The sequence below is a fragment of the Danio aesculapii genome, chromosome 19 (assembly GCF_903798145.1).
Source record: "Danio aesculapii chromosome 19, fDanAes4.1, whole genome shotgun sequence".
NCBI lineage: Eukaryota > Metazoa > Chordata > Actinopteri > Cypriniformes > Danionidae > Danio > Danio aesculapii.
Genome location: NC_079453.1, coordinates 3,721,525 through 3,734,733, shown reverse-complemented (window position 1 = coordinate 3,734,733; position 13,209 = coordinate 3,721,525).

The following is a 13,209-nucleotide window of genomic DNA, read 5'->3' as shown; positions in this document are numbered from 1 at the left end:
TAATCGAAAAACTTGATGATAAACAGTGGTGCTGGCAACCTGACGACGCTGTGCCATGAAAACTGTAGCGTAGAAACAAACAGAAGCCTTCGCTCTCCTCATAATGTCAGTGTTTCAATCAAAAGTGTTTCTCTCTTTGTTTTCGGTAACTTTTTATACGCAAAGTATTTAACATTATTGAATTTACTAAATATTACAATCAGTAACATGTTATTCTGAAACGTTTCTTGCCTTTGTTTGTATTGTACCCCTAAATAAAGGTCTAAGCAATGAATATGTTGAATAGAAACATTGTGTCTCTTCATTGTGTTTTTCAGTCAAAATGTTTTATATATTTTTTCATAATGTGAAATAAATTATGTAACAATAAGCTGATGAAACAAAGCACTGCAATTGAATCAAAGCTCAACTTTAAATATGATTATGTTCAATCAAAGAATACAAACAATGCATGAAGAAACTCATAATTGTGATAAGAGAGATATTAAGCTTGTATTAAACAAACAAGCATGACATGAATATATTATTAATACATACAGTACACTCACCGGCCACTTTATTATGTACACATTACTTGGGTTGGACCCCCTTTTGCTTTCAGAACTGCCTTAACCCCAAATAGATTCAACAAGGTACTGGAAATACCTTGCTGGAAAGGTGTGCACATCCATGATGCGAATCTCCTGTTCCACCACATCCCAAAGGTGCTCTATTGGGTTCAGTTCTGGTGACTGTGGGGGCCATTTGAGTACAGTGAACTCATGTCATGTTCAAGAAACCCGTCTGAGATGATTCACGCTTTATGACATGGTGTGTTATCCTGCTGGAAGCAGCCATCAGAAGATGTGTACACTGTGGTCATAAAGGGATGGACATGGTCAGCAACAATACTCAGGTAGGCTGTGGCGTTGACACAATGCTCAGTTAATACTAATTGACCCAAAGTGTGCAAAGGAAAATATTTCCCACACCATTACACCACCACCAGCAGCCTGAACCATTGATACAAGGCAGGATGGATCCATGCTTTCTTTCTTGTTGTTGATGCCAAATTCTGACCCGACCATCCGAATATGGCAGCAGAAATTGAGACTCATCAGACCAGGCAACGTCTTTTCAATCTTCTGTTGTCCAATTTCCTACTGAAAAAAACAGCTTAAACCAGCCTAGGCTGGTTTGCTGGTTTTGGCCATTTTCAGGCTGGTTTCCAGCCATTTCCAGCCTGGTTTTAGCTGGTCAGGCAGGGAGATGACCAGCTAAAACCAGCTTGACCAGCCTAGCCAGGCCGGGAGCCCAGCCAAAAACAGCTATGTCCAGCTTAAACCATGGAAATGGCCAAAACCTCTTCAAAACCAGGCTGGTCAACAAAGCTAAAACCAGCCAACCAGCCAACCAGCCTAGGGTGGCCTAGGCTGACAGGATGGGTAGCCGGTGTGGTCTTCTGCTGCTGTAGCCCATCCGCCACAAGGTTGGACATGTTGTGCGTTGAGAGATGCTGTTCTGCATACCTTGAATACAAATGATATGTATTCAAGGTTATATAAATACAAATGAATCACATCAAATTTGGGGAAAATTATTTATAATTAAACCATTTTTATAAGATTTAAGAAACACATTTTATGTTTAATTAATTAATTTTTTTCCATCTACTTAATAAAACAATTAAATAATAATGAATGAATAAAAATAAATACAATTCTATAATATTTTTATTATATATAAATACAATAAATTAAACATATTTCTTTAAGAAAACCATCAAAAAACACCAAAAATTAGCAAAAACACTTTACACTGATTTAATTACAATGTTTTTCTATGCACTTAATAATAAATAATAATTAATGTATAATAGTTTTGAATATTATATAAAATAAAAATGTAATTGACAGAATTTCTTCATAAGATCTCCCTTCACTCCAAGTGTAAGAAAGGTTTGTGTTTAATGCAGAGTCATGGCCCGAACTCAAGTGGCCCGAGCTATAGTGTCGGTGTGTGGGCTGTAAGTAAAGCACTGTCTATAGGCTCAGTGTCTGGATCTCTATAGCGGCCGCTGTATGACTGTGAAAGGTCGAGTTGTTCCCTCAGGATGAAGCTGATACCTGTGAGGCTTTCAGAGCTTCTCCTGTGACGTCCAGCACCACTTTAATCCACACACAACCTTTATGAACAATCACACGTCACGCAGACGGGATTTACCTTCTATCAGCACAATCACCACAGTCATTCCTGCTAAGACTGTGCGTAATTTAAATAAATACATTGTTTGATACAATACTGAATGTACTGATTGACTTCAATACCGATTTCTGAATGATACATTTTTGATAATACATTAAGAAGTAATACATGTAGGCAAATCAAGAAATAATACATTATGTAGGCAAATCTACATTTTTGTCAATCTGAAAAGTGCTCCATATGATGTTTCATTGCATGTTTCAGATGACTAAACCACTAGAGGGCGCTGTCTACATTTTAGCAATCTTAAATATGTTACGTGGGGTTTGTTTTGTTGCATGTTTCAGCTGACAAATCCACTAGAGGGAGCTGTCTGCATTTTAGCGAATCTGAAAAATACGTTGCTGTGGTTATGTTCCGTTGCACGTTTAAAATGACAAATCCACCAGAGGGCGCTGTCTACATTTTTGCAAAGTTGAAACACTAGGGTATGTTTTGTTGCAAGTTTCAGATGATAAATCCACCAGAGGGCGCTGTCTACATTTTTGCAAATTTGAAACACTAAGGTATGTTTTGTTGCACGTTTCAGATGATAAATCCACCAGAGGGCGCTGTCTACATTTTTGCAAATTTGAAACACTAAGGTATGTTTTGTTGCATGTTTCAGATGATAAATCCACTAGAGGGCGCTGTCTACATTTTTGCAAAAAGTGAAATACATTGCTGAGGTCATGTTCCGGTGCATGTTTAAGATGACAAATCCACTAGAGGGCGCTGTCTACATTTTTGCAAAGCTGAAACACTACTTAGTGTATGTTTTGTTGCACGTTTCAGATGATAAATCCACTAGAGGGCGCTGTCTACATTTTTGCAATGTTGAAACACTAGGGTATGTTTTGTTGCACGTTTCAGATGATAAATCCACTAGAGGGCGCTGTCTACATTTTTGCAATGTTGAAACACTAGGGTATGTTTTGTTGCACGTTTCAGATGATAAATCCACTAGAGGGCGCTGTCTACATTTTTGCAAATTTGAAACACTAAGGTATGTTTTTTGCATGTTTCAGATGATAAATCCACTAGAGGGCGCTGTCTACATTTTTGCAAAAAGTGAAATACATTGCTGAGGTCATGTTCCGGTGCATGTTTAAGATGACAAATCCACTAGAGGGCGCTGTCTACATTTTTGCAAAGCTGAAACACTACTTAGTGTATGTTTTGTTGCACGTTTCAGATGATAAATCCACTAGAGGGCGATGTCAATATTTTTGCAATGTTGAAACACTAGGGTATGTTTTGTTGCACGTTTCAGATGATAAATCCACTAGAGGGCGCTGTCTACATTTTTGCAAAGCTGAAACAGTACTTAGTGTATGTTTTGTTGCACGTTTCAGATGATAAATCCACTAGAGGGCGCTGTCTACATTTTTGCAAATTTGAAACACTAGGGTATGTTTTGTTGCACGTTTCAGATGATAAATCCACTAGAGGGCGCTGTCTACATTTTTGCAAAGCTGAAACATTACTTAGTGTATGTTTTGTTGCACGTTTCAGATGATAAATCCACTAGAGGGCGCTGTCTACATTTTTGCAAATTTGAAACACTAGGGTATGTTTTGTTGCACATTTCAGATGATAAATCCACTAGAGGACGCTGACTACATTTTTGCAAAAAGAAAAATACGGTGCTGTGGTTATGTTCCGTTGCACGTTTAAAATGACAAATCCACTAGAAGGCGCTGTCTACATTTTTGCAAAGCTGAGACACTACTTAGGGTATGTTTTGTTGCACGTTTCAGACGACGAATCTACTAGAGGGCGCTGTCTAAATGTTTGTGAAATGTAAAATACTTTGCTGCGGTTATGTTCTGTTGCATGATTAAGATGACAAATCCACTGGAGGGTGCTGTCTACATTTTTGCAAAACGAAAAATACATTGCTGTGGTTATGTTCCGTTGCACGTTTAAAATGACAAATCCACTGGAGGGTGCTACCTACATTTTTGCAAAGCTGAAACACTACTTAGTGTGTGCTTTGTTGCACATTTAAGATGACAAATCCACTAGAGGGCGCTGTCTATATTTTTGCGAATCTGAAACATTTTACTTAGGGTATGTTTTGTTGCACGTTTCAGATGTCAAATCCAGGAGCTGACTAAATGTCTGTGAAATGTAAAATACTTTTCTGCGGTTATGTTCCGTTGCATGATTAAGATGACAAATCCACTAGAGGGCGCTGTCTACATTTTTAGGAATCTGAAACACAGTACTTAAGGTATGTTTTGTTGCACATTTCAGATGATAAATCCAATAGAGGGCACTGTCTACATTTTAGCAAAATATGTTGCTGCGGTTATGTTCTGTTGCACTTTTACGATTACAAATCCACTAGAGGGCGCTGTCTACATTTTTGCTCAATCTGTGATGTGCATTTAAATGCATTGATTGTGGATTTTATTACATTTTACAGGTACTAAATTCACTGGTCATCCATTGAATTACATTTAATATCAGTCTTTTTTAAAAATAAGATAATGCTTTACTTGATAAGATTAGAATAATGCAAAACGTACTAGTTTCAAGTAGTGGGATACCACCTCTGTCTTATTTTGAGCCAGGAAAAAACCCTGATTAAATATAAAAATAATATTATTACTATAATTAATATGATGTTCTAGTAATAAATAGGATCTATAATAATATTATTTAAATATATTTACATAATTAATTTAACTGATTTTTAGTACATTCAACGATTTCCTGTCAAATCTACAGCAACCTACTACCAGCAGTTCGCCAGTAACTTACTGTAAATCAGTTACAGCAAAAATACTGTATTTACATGTACAACACCATTTACCTTACTCTATATGTTTTGTATGTATTTCTTTACTGTTAAACTAGCCATAATTTTCACAACTTTAAAATACAGTAACATACTGTATAACTGTCCTACAGTAAAATACAGTTCATAGTACAGGTAAATGCTGGGTAATATACAAAAATCATTAACAGTGTACACGATTACATTATCTTTACATTTACAACATAATTTATCTTGCTGTATATGTATATCTTAAATATACCGTAATTTTCATAATTTTAAAATACAGTAACTTACTGCATAACTGTCCTACAGTAAAACACAGTTCACATTACAGTTAAACGGAGAGTAATTTACAAAAACCATTAACAGTGTACACGATTACATTATATTTATTTACAGCACCATTTATCTTGCTGTACATGTATTGTATGTATATCTGATATACAGTAATTTTCATAACTTTAAAATACAGTAACATACTGCATAACTGTCCTACAATAAAGTACAGTTCATAATACAGTTAAATGCAGAGTAATTTACAAAAACCATTAACAGTGTACACGATTACATTATAATTAAATTTACAACATCATTTATCTTGCTGTACATGTATTGTGTGTGTATCTTAAATATACTGTAATTTTCACAACTTTAAAATACAGTAACATACTGCATAACTGTCATACAATAAAACACAGTTCATATTACAGTTAAATGCAGAGTAATTTACAAAAATCATTAACAGTGTACACGATTACATTATAATAACATTTACAACATCATTGATCATGCTGTAAATGTATTGTGTGTATATCTTAAATATACCGTAATTTTCACAACTTTAAAATACAGCAACATACTGCATAACTGTCCTACAGGAAAACACAGTTCATATTACAGTTAAATGCAGAGTAATTTACAAAAACCATTAACAGTGTACACGATTACATTATATTTACATTTACAACATAATTTATCTTGCTGTATATGTATATCTTAAATATACCGTAATTTTCATAATTTTAAAATACAGTAACTTACTGCATAACTGTCCTACAGTAAAACACAGTTCACATTACAGTTAAACGGAGAGTAATTTACAAAAATCATTAACAGTGTACACGATTACATTATATTTATTTACAGCACCATTTATCTTGCTGTACATGTATTGTATGTATATCTGATAAACCGTAATTTTTATAACTTTAAAATACAGTAACATACTGCATAACCCTCCTACAATAAAACACAGTTCATAATACAGTTAAATGCAGAGTAACTTACAAAAACCATTAACAGTGTACCCGATTTTATTATATTTACATTTACAACATCATTTATATTGCTGTATTTGTACTGTATGTATATCTTAAATATACCGTAATTTTCATAACTTTAAAATACAGTAACATACTGCATAACTGTCCTACAGTAAAATACAGTTCAGATTACAGTTAAACGGAGAGTAATTTACAAAAACATTAACAGTGTACACGATTACATTATATTTACATTTACAACATCATTTATATTGCTGTAAATGTATTGTATGTATATCTGATATACAGTAATTTTCATAACTTTAAAATACAGTAACATACTGCATAACCGTCCTACAGTAAAATACAGTTCACATTACAGTTAAATGCAGAGTAATATACAAAAATCATTAACAGTGTACACGATTACATTACATTTACATTTACAACATAATTTATCTTGCTGTATATGTATATCTTAAATATACCATAATTTTCATAACTTTAAAATACAGTAACATACTGCATAACTGTCCTACAGTAAAACACAGTTCAGATTACAGTTAAATGCAGAGTAATTTACCAAAATCATTAACAGTGTACCCGATTACATTATATTTGTTTACAGCACCATTTATCTTGCTGTACATGTATTGTATGTATATCTGATATACCGTAATTTTTATAACTTTAAAATACAGTAACATACTGCATAACTGTCCTACAGTAAAACACAGTTCACATTACAGTTAAATGCTGGGTAATTTACAAAAACCATTAACAATGTACACGTTATTTTTATACTAGTCCAGCCAGTCTTATTCTGAAGTAAAATCATCGGAGTGAAATTCAATAGAGAACAAGTAGGCCAAGCTATTGCTGATTGTTGCGGTCTACAAAGAAAACAAACACAGCATAATGTGATAGGGCAGTATCGGGGAGTGGCTTTTCTTAGAATCATCTCTTCTCCATCTTGCTCTGTTTCCTTGATAATACTGAGAACTGCTTTAAAACCTTTTGTGTTTGAGGGTTCTGTTTCTTTTACAAGTAAGACAGAGGAAGACACAGGGGAAATCGCAGTCGTTTGTTCTGCTATTTTTGTGCATGGAGTTGGCATCTGAAAGTAGTTCCTTCAATAGATTAAAATGGGCATCATGCCTGTCCTCCACAATCAAATAAGCTTGACCACTGACTAGTGTTGGGATGCTTAGATATGGCAGTTGCTATATTTCTAGATTTATTTAGTATTAAATCATTAAAAAATTAGATATTAACCTTTAATAACTTTATGCATACACGTTTTTTGTTTCAAATAATGACAATGTTTTTTTTTAAGTAAAAAATAACCATGGTTTTATCAGTCTGCTATATCTGATCAGTTTAAATTATGTGTATAATTTTATTTATTTATTTATTTATTTATTATTTCTTTTTATCCAATTGTTTAACTAATATTATTATTTTTAATATTATTTTCATGTAATTTATGTATGTTTTTGTGTAAATATGTGATATTTTACCTTATTATTTATATACTTATTTAGTGTATAAATATATTCTGCATTTCACATCATTTCTTGTTCGGTGAATTGTATCAGTGCATGATTTTCATGGTTTGTTATGTAGATCTCTATATATCAATATTATTTAAATTGTATTTACGGTGCTGTTTTCTCTGTAAGATGATCCTAATAAAGCAAAAAAATAAATAAAAATTGAAATGATGGACTTAAGAAAGCTCATTTGAAGTGGAACTATTAGTTCGCATCAGCAAAGAATCACTTGAGCCGAGTGAACTTGTAAAAAAGGAGCAGTAAATTGTTTGTGAGGCTCATTCTCTTTTTGCCTGAGTCTGTGCGCCATGAACAAACTTTAGGCCTTTTGTTACTATCCAACTGTGAATCAGTGATCAGCTTTACCAACCGAACGCTGAGGAAGTAGTTGCACTTGTGTTCGGACGGAAAGCATGATTTCTTTTTCCCTCAAGCAGACTGACTCACTGCTGCCGCCGCCATATGGTTATTTCAGGTATTACAGCAAAACAAATCATTCAAAATCACAACGCAAAAGCTGCATAGTGATAAAATGCGTTTTACTTACTGTTCTGAAAACTGGTCAATATGTATAGGCATATTTATAAAAATAAACAGGAATCTACATAAATCCTACTGTGTTTTAAAGAAGATAATTTACATATACAGTTGAAGTCAGAATTATTAGCCCCCGTTTATTTTTTCCCCAATTTCTGTTTAATGGAGAGCAGATTTTTTCAACACATTTCTAAACATAATAGTTTTAATAACTCATCTCTAATAACTGATTTATTTTATCTTCGCCATGATGACAGTAAATAATATTTGACTAGATATTCTTCAAGACACTTCTATACAGCTTAAAGTGACATTTAAAGACTTAACTCAGTAGACTATCGACAAATATACAGCTTAAAGGGGCTAATAATATTGACCTTAAAATGGTTTTTAAACAATTAAAAACTGCTTTTATTCTAGCCGAAATAAAACAAATAACACTTTCTCCAGAAGAAAAAATATTATCAGACATACTGTGAAAATTTCCTGAATCTGTTAAACAGAATTTGGAAAATATTTAAAAAAGAAAGAAAAAATTATGCAAAGGGGGGCTAATAATTCTGACTTTAACTGCATATAGTATATAAATACTAAATACTTTTTTTTTAGAAATTGTATTGTTCTTATTTGGAAACACACACAAGGTTTTACTTCATAATTAATTAATTTTATTTATTTATTTATTTGTTTGTCTAATTCTTAGAGATTCTTATTGTATTGGTATACTAAAATTGTATAAACCTTATTCAAATTAATGCTTAAGTTAACAGAGTGTTTTATTTCAACCAAAAGCAACATTTTTTGTCCTAAAACAAATTTCCTTCATTTATTTTTTAAACTAATTTTTTATTACTTATTACAAATAAATAGGGTGACGCAGTGGCGCAGTAGGAAGTGCTGTCACCTCTCTCCCTGCGTTCGAGTGGGTTTCCTCCAGGTGCTCCACTTTCCCCTACAGTCCAATGACATGCAGTACAGGTGAATTGGGTAGACTAAATTGTCCGTAGTGTATGAGTGTGAGTGAGTGTGTGTGTGGATGTTTCCCAGAGATGGGTTGCAGCTGGAAGGGCATCCGCTGTATAAAAACGTGCTGGATAAGTTGGCGGTTCATTCCGCTGTGGCGACCCCAGATTAATAAAGGAGCTAAACCGAAAAGAAAATGAAAGAATGACTAACAAATAAATAAACAATTAAAAAATTAATACATTTTAAAACATATGCAAGGTTTTACTTCATTTTACAATATATTTATTTATCTAAATATTAAAATATATACACAACTGCCAATAAATTAAGGAATAAACAATTAATGTATTAAAGTATATATAAAAATGCATACACACATGAATAAATGATCATTAAACTATCTCTAATCACAAAAGGTTTTTGATCCCCTACTGGTAATCATGATAGTAATTTTGATAATTTAGTGATTTCCATTAGGAAAGGTCATGAAATATTGTTATAATGGCTGTGAGGTTTCTCTAGGGTTTTGTGGAGAGTAAACTGCTCTAAACGTGGCTCATTTTACAGAAGCGTCTTGGATCCTGCAATGGAGACTCAATGGATGTCACGGAGAGATGGATTTGTCGGAGGACTTGAGCACAAACAGCCTTTTGACGGAGCAGAGCTGGGAGACATTCTTACATTTCAGATGCTGTTACCATTGACTCCTTCTCAAACGGATGAGCGCCTCGACAAGACCCCGACATCACACAAACCACCTCAAATACGCTCGGAGCTCCTCAAAATCCCTCGCATAATGACAGAAACCATGTGCTGTTACTGTACCAGCAGCATTATATCTCCCGGACTATAAACAAGCTAAAAAAATCTGTGCTGTGAAAAAGTATTTGCCCCTTCCTGTTCTTATTTTTTTGCAAATCTGTTACAGTTAAAAGGTTCAGATCATCCAATTATGTTTATTATTACACAAAGAGCTAGAGTAAATACAACATGCAGTGTTTAAACGATAATTTAGCTTACTTGTCCGCATTAAAGGAGACCTATTATGCCACTTTTTATAATATATATAAGTCTCTGATGTGAAGTTTAAGCTCAAAATACCACACAAATAATGTTTTATAACTCTCTGAAACTGACCCTTTTAGGTTTTGATCCTAATTGTGCCGTTTTGGTGACTGTCGCTTTAAATTCAAATGAGATTGTGCTCTTTTCAAAAGAGGGCGGAGCTACTAATGCCTGCGTGTCAACATAGTGGCAGAATCAAAAGCAAGACTAACATCACATGCTAATGAGTAGGAGATCATCACTAGTGGGCGGGGCTTTCTCACTCTGATGACACGTACAAAGGGAGAACGTCAATCAAAGTGTTTCTGCAGACTGTTTATATCAAGTGTGATTATGAAATTAATTAATGTTCACCATTAGAAGCTTCTTATATTGCCTGACTTTTGCCACACAACTGTGTTTAAACCTCCTATAAAAGTCATATTTGCATAATAGTTCCCCTTTAATACATTTTCATATAAAGACTGCATAACATCAAAATGTACACTGTTTATTTTGCTAGCTCACATTGTTATTCCTAAGGTGAATAATCAATCTGTGAAAGTTATTCCGCTGAAAAAAATGTGTCTGTTTTGGTAATCTTCAATCAAAGTCTGAGCATTTGCTTATGCATTTGGAGTGGTGCTCCTTCTTTTGACGTCAACCTGAAGGTTTCCATAGCAACTGTATATTAATATGCTCTCTTACCGTTAGATTCCTATGACGGAATGATGCGCAAATGAAAGCCCCGCCCCCTACTCAATATTCAGCTTCAGCTGGATGCTCTGGTCTGCTGCTTATGCATTCTTATAAATGTAAGTCTATGGGGCAAAACGTGCAGCGTGACCATGGCTTAAAGGTGTGTATGTACGTTTTTGACTCTTCTAAAGCATAAAAATACCATAATATGTTTACAGATATTTAAGAAACATGCTAAGTGAACATACTTGTTTATCTGAAAAACAATGCTGAAGTCTGTATTCTGCTTTGAAAGCACTGTCTTTGTTTTGGTAATTTTACCCTTCCCAATGCCAGTTTAGCCATTTATATTTAAGCACCCCGGGTTGCCTTCACTTTCAAAAATAAAGGTACAAGAGCTGTCACTGGGGCAGTACCTTTTTAAAAGATACATATTTGTACCCAAATAATTCACTGTGGTACCTTAAAGGTGCATATTAGTACCCAAATCTATCTAAAAAGTACCTTTGAGGTATCATTATGGTACAAATATGTACCTTTTTAAAAGGTACTGCCCCAGTGACAGCTCCTGTACCTTTATTTCTGAGAGTGGAAAACCGCGTATTTCATTCATTCATTCAGAAAGGCTCTCAAAGCGACCGAAATGCGACCTCCGGTGGATGGTAGCGGTCTCCAAAATGAGATGCAGATTCAGTTTCACATGAGGCGGTTATTAATATCAGGTGAGCCAACACAATCTCAGGGCAATTCGTAACTTTTTCATTTAGTGGCTAATTCGTATGAATTCGTACGATCTAATTCGTACATTTTCGTACGATTTGCTCATCCCCCAGTGACGGTTGGGTTTAGGGGTGGGGTTAGGTGCCACGCCTCCTTTTTAAAATCGTATAATTTCATACGAATGAACTCGTACGAATTTGTAAACTGACAAAACGTAAAATACTTACGTTTTTCTCGTGAGATCAGGCTGGGTGAGCAGGTTACATTGTAACCCAGTGTCCTAACATCACACTATGTGACTAGATACACAGTGATGAGCAATTTGGCTGTTTGCACCAGACGAAACACGACAGAATTGTAAATACAGCCATTCAGAAGCACAGAATATGCACTCACTCATGAAATGGTGTGGATTATAATCTAATTAATACATATTAAACCTCTAACATTATTAAATGCTGAATCACTATGTGTTGGCTTGTATTATTTACAGTTCTAAAGTTCAATTTTTATCAACGGTTTATTTTATTTTATTTTTAAGATCTGAGGTGAACTATCTGTTGCTGCTTTCAGTATATGGCTATAAATGTCATGTTAAATGATATTCACACTCACACTGTCAGCATTTAACTGAATAAAGCACATGAGGTGTACCTGAGGTGATCCAGCCTGATCTCATGAGAACTCGTAAGTATTTTACGTTTTGTCAGTTTAGTAGCTAATTCGTACGAGTTCAGTCACGATTTTAAAAAGGAGGCGTGGCACCTGACCCCACCCCTAAACCCAACCGTCACTGGGGGATGAGAAAATCTTACTAAATTGTACGAATTAGATCGTACGAATTCGTACAAATTAGCCAGTTACGAATTGTTGTGAGATTGTGTTGCCTGATCACAGTTTATCCTGTTGTCCAGCTGCAAGAAATCGAAGCCGTTATATCAATTTGAGGTGTTGGTTAAAACAAAAACTCTTTTTAATATAGAAAATATGCCCTCTATCGCGTGCTGTAGCTAGAACATGACTTAAGTCAGACTCGCTCCTCTATCTGGCAACCTGGCCTTGCGTTTGTTTTGATCCAGTAATGTAATACCTCGTTCACTGGGTGTCAAACTAACACACTGCACCTTTAAGCTCTTGATCTGCTTGTTCAGGTGTGTTTGATCAGAGTTGGAGCTAAACTCTGCAAGACATCGGCCCTCCAGACACAAATTTGGTGACCCCTGTATTAGACTGTTGCTTCACGCTTCTTTGTAAAAATTGAAATATAACATAACTAAATAGAAATTTTAAAACAAACCCCTAATCATATGAATTACAAAAATAAAATAAGGTTTTTTTGCATTTCAACCAATTTGAATGGTCGAATAATTGATATTCAACCAGTTTGTGGTTCATCGTTACATCCCTAACCAATAGT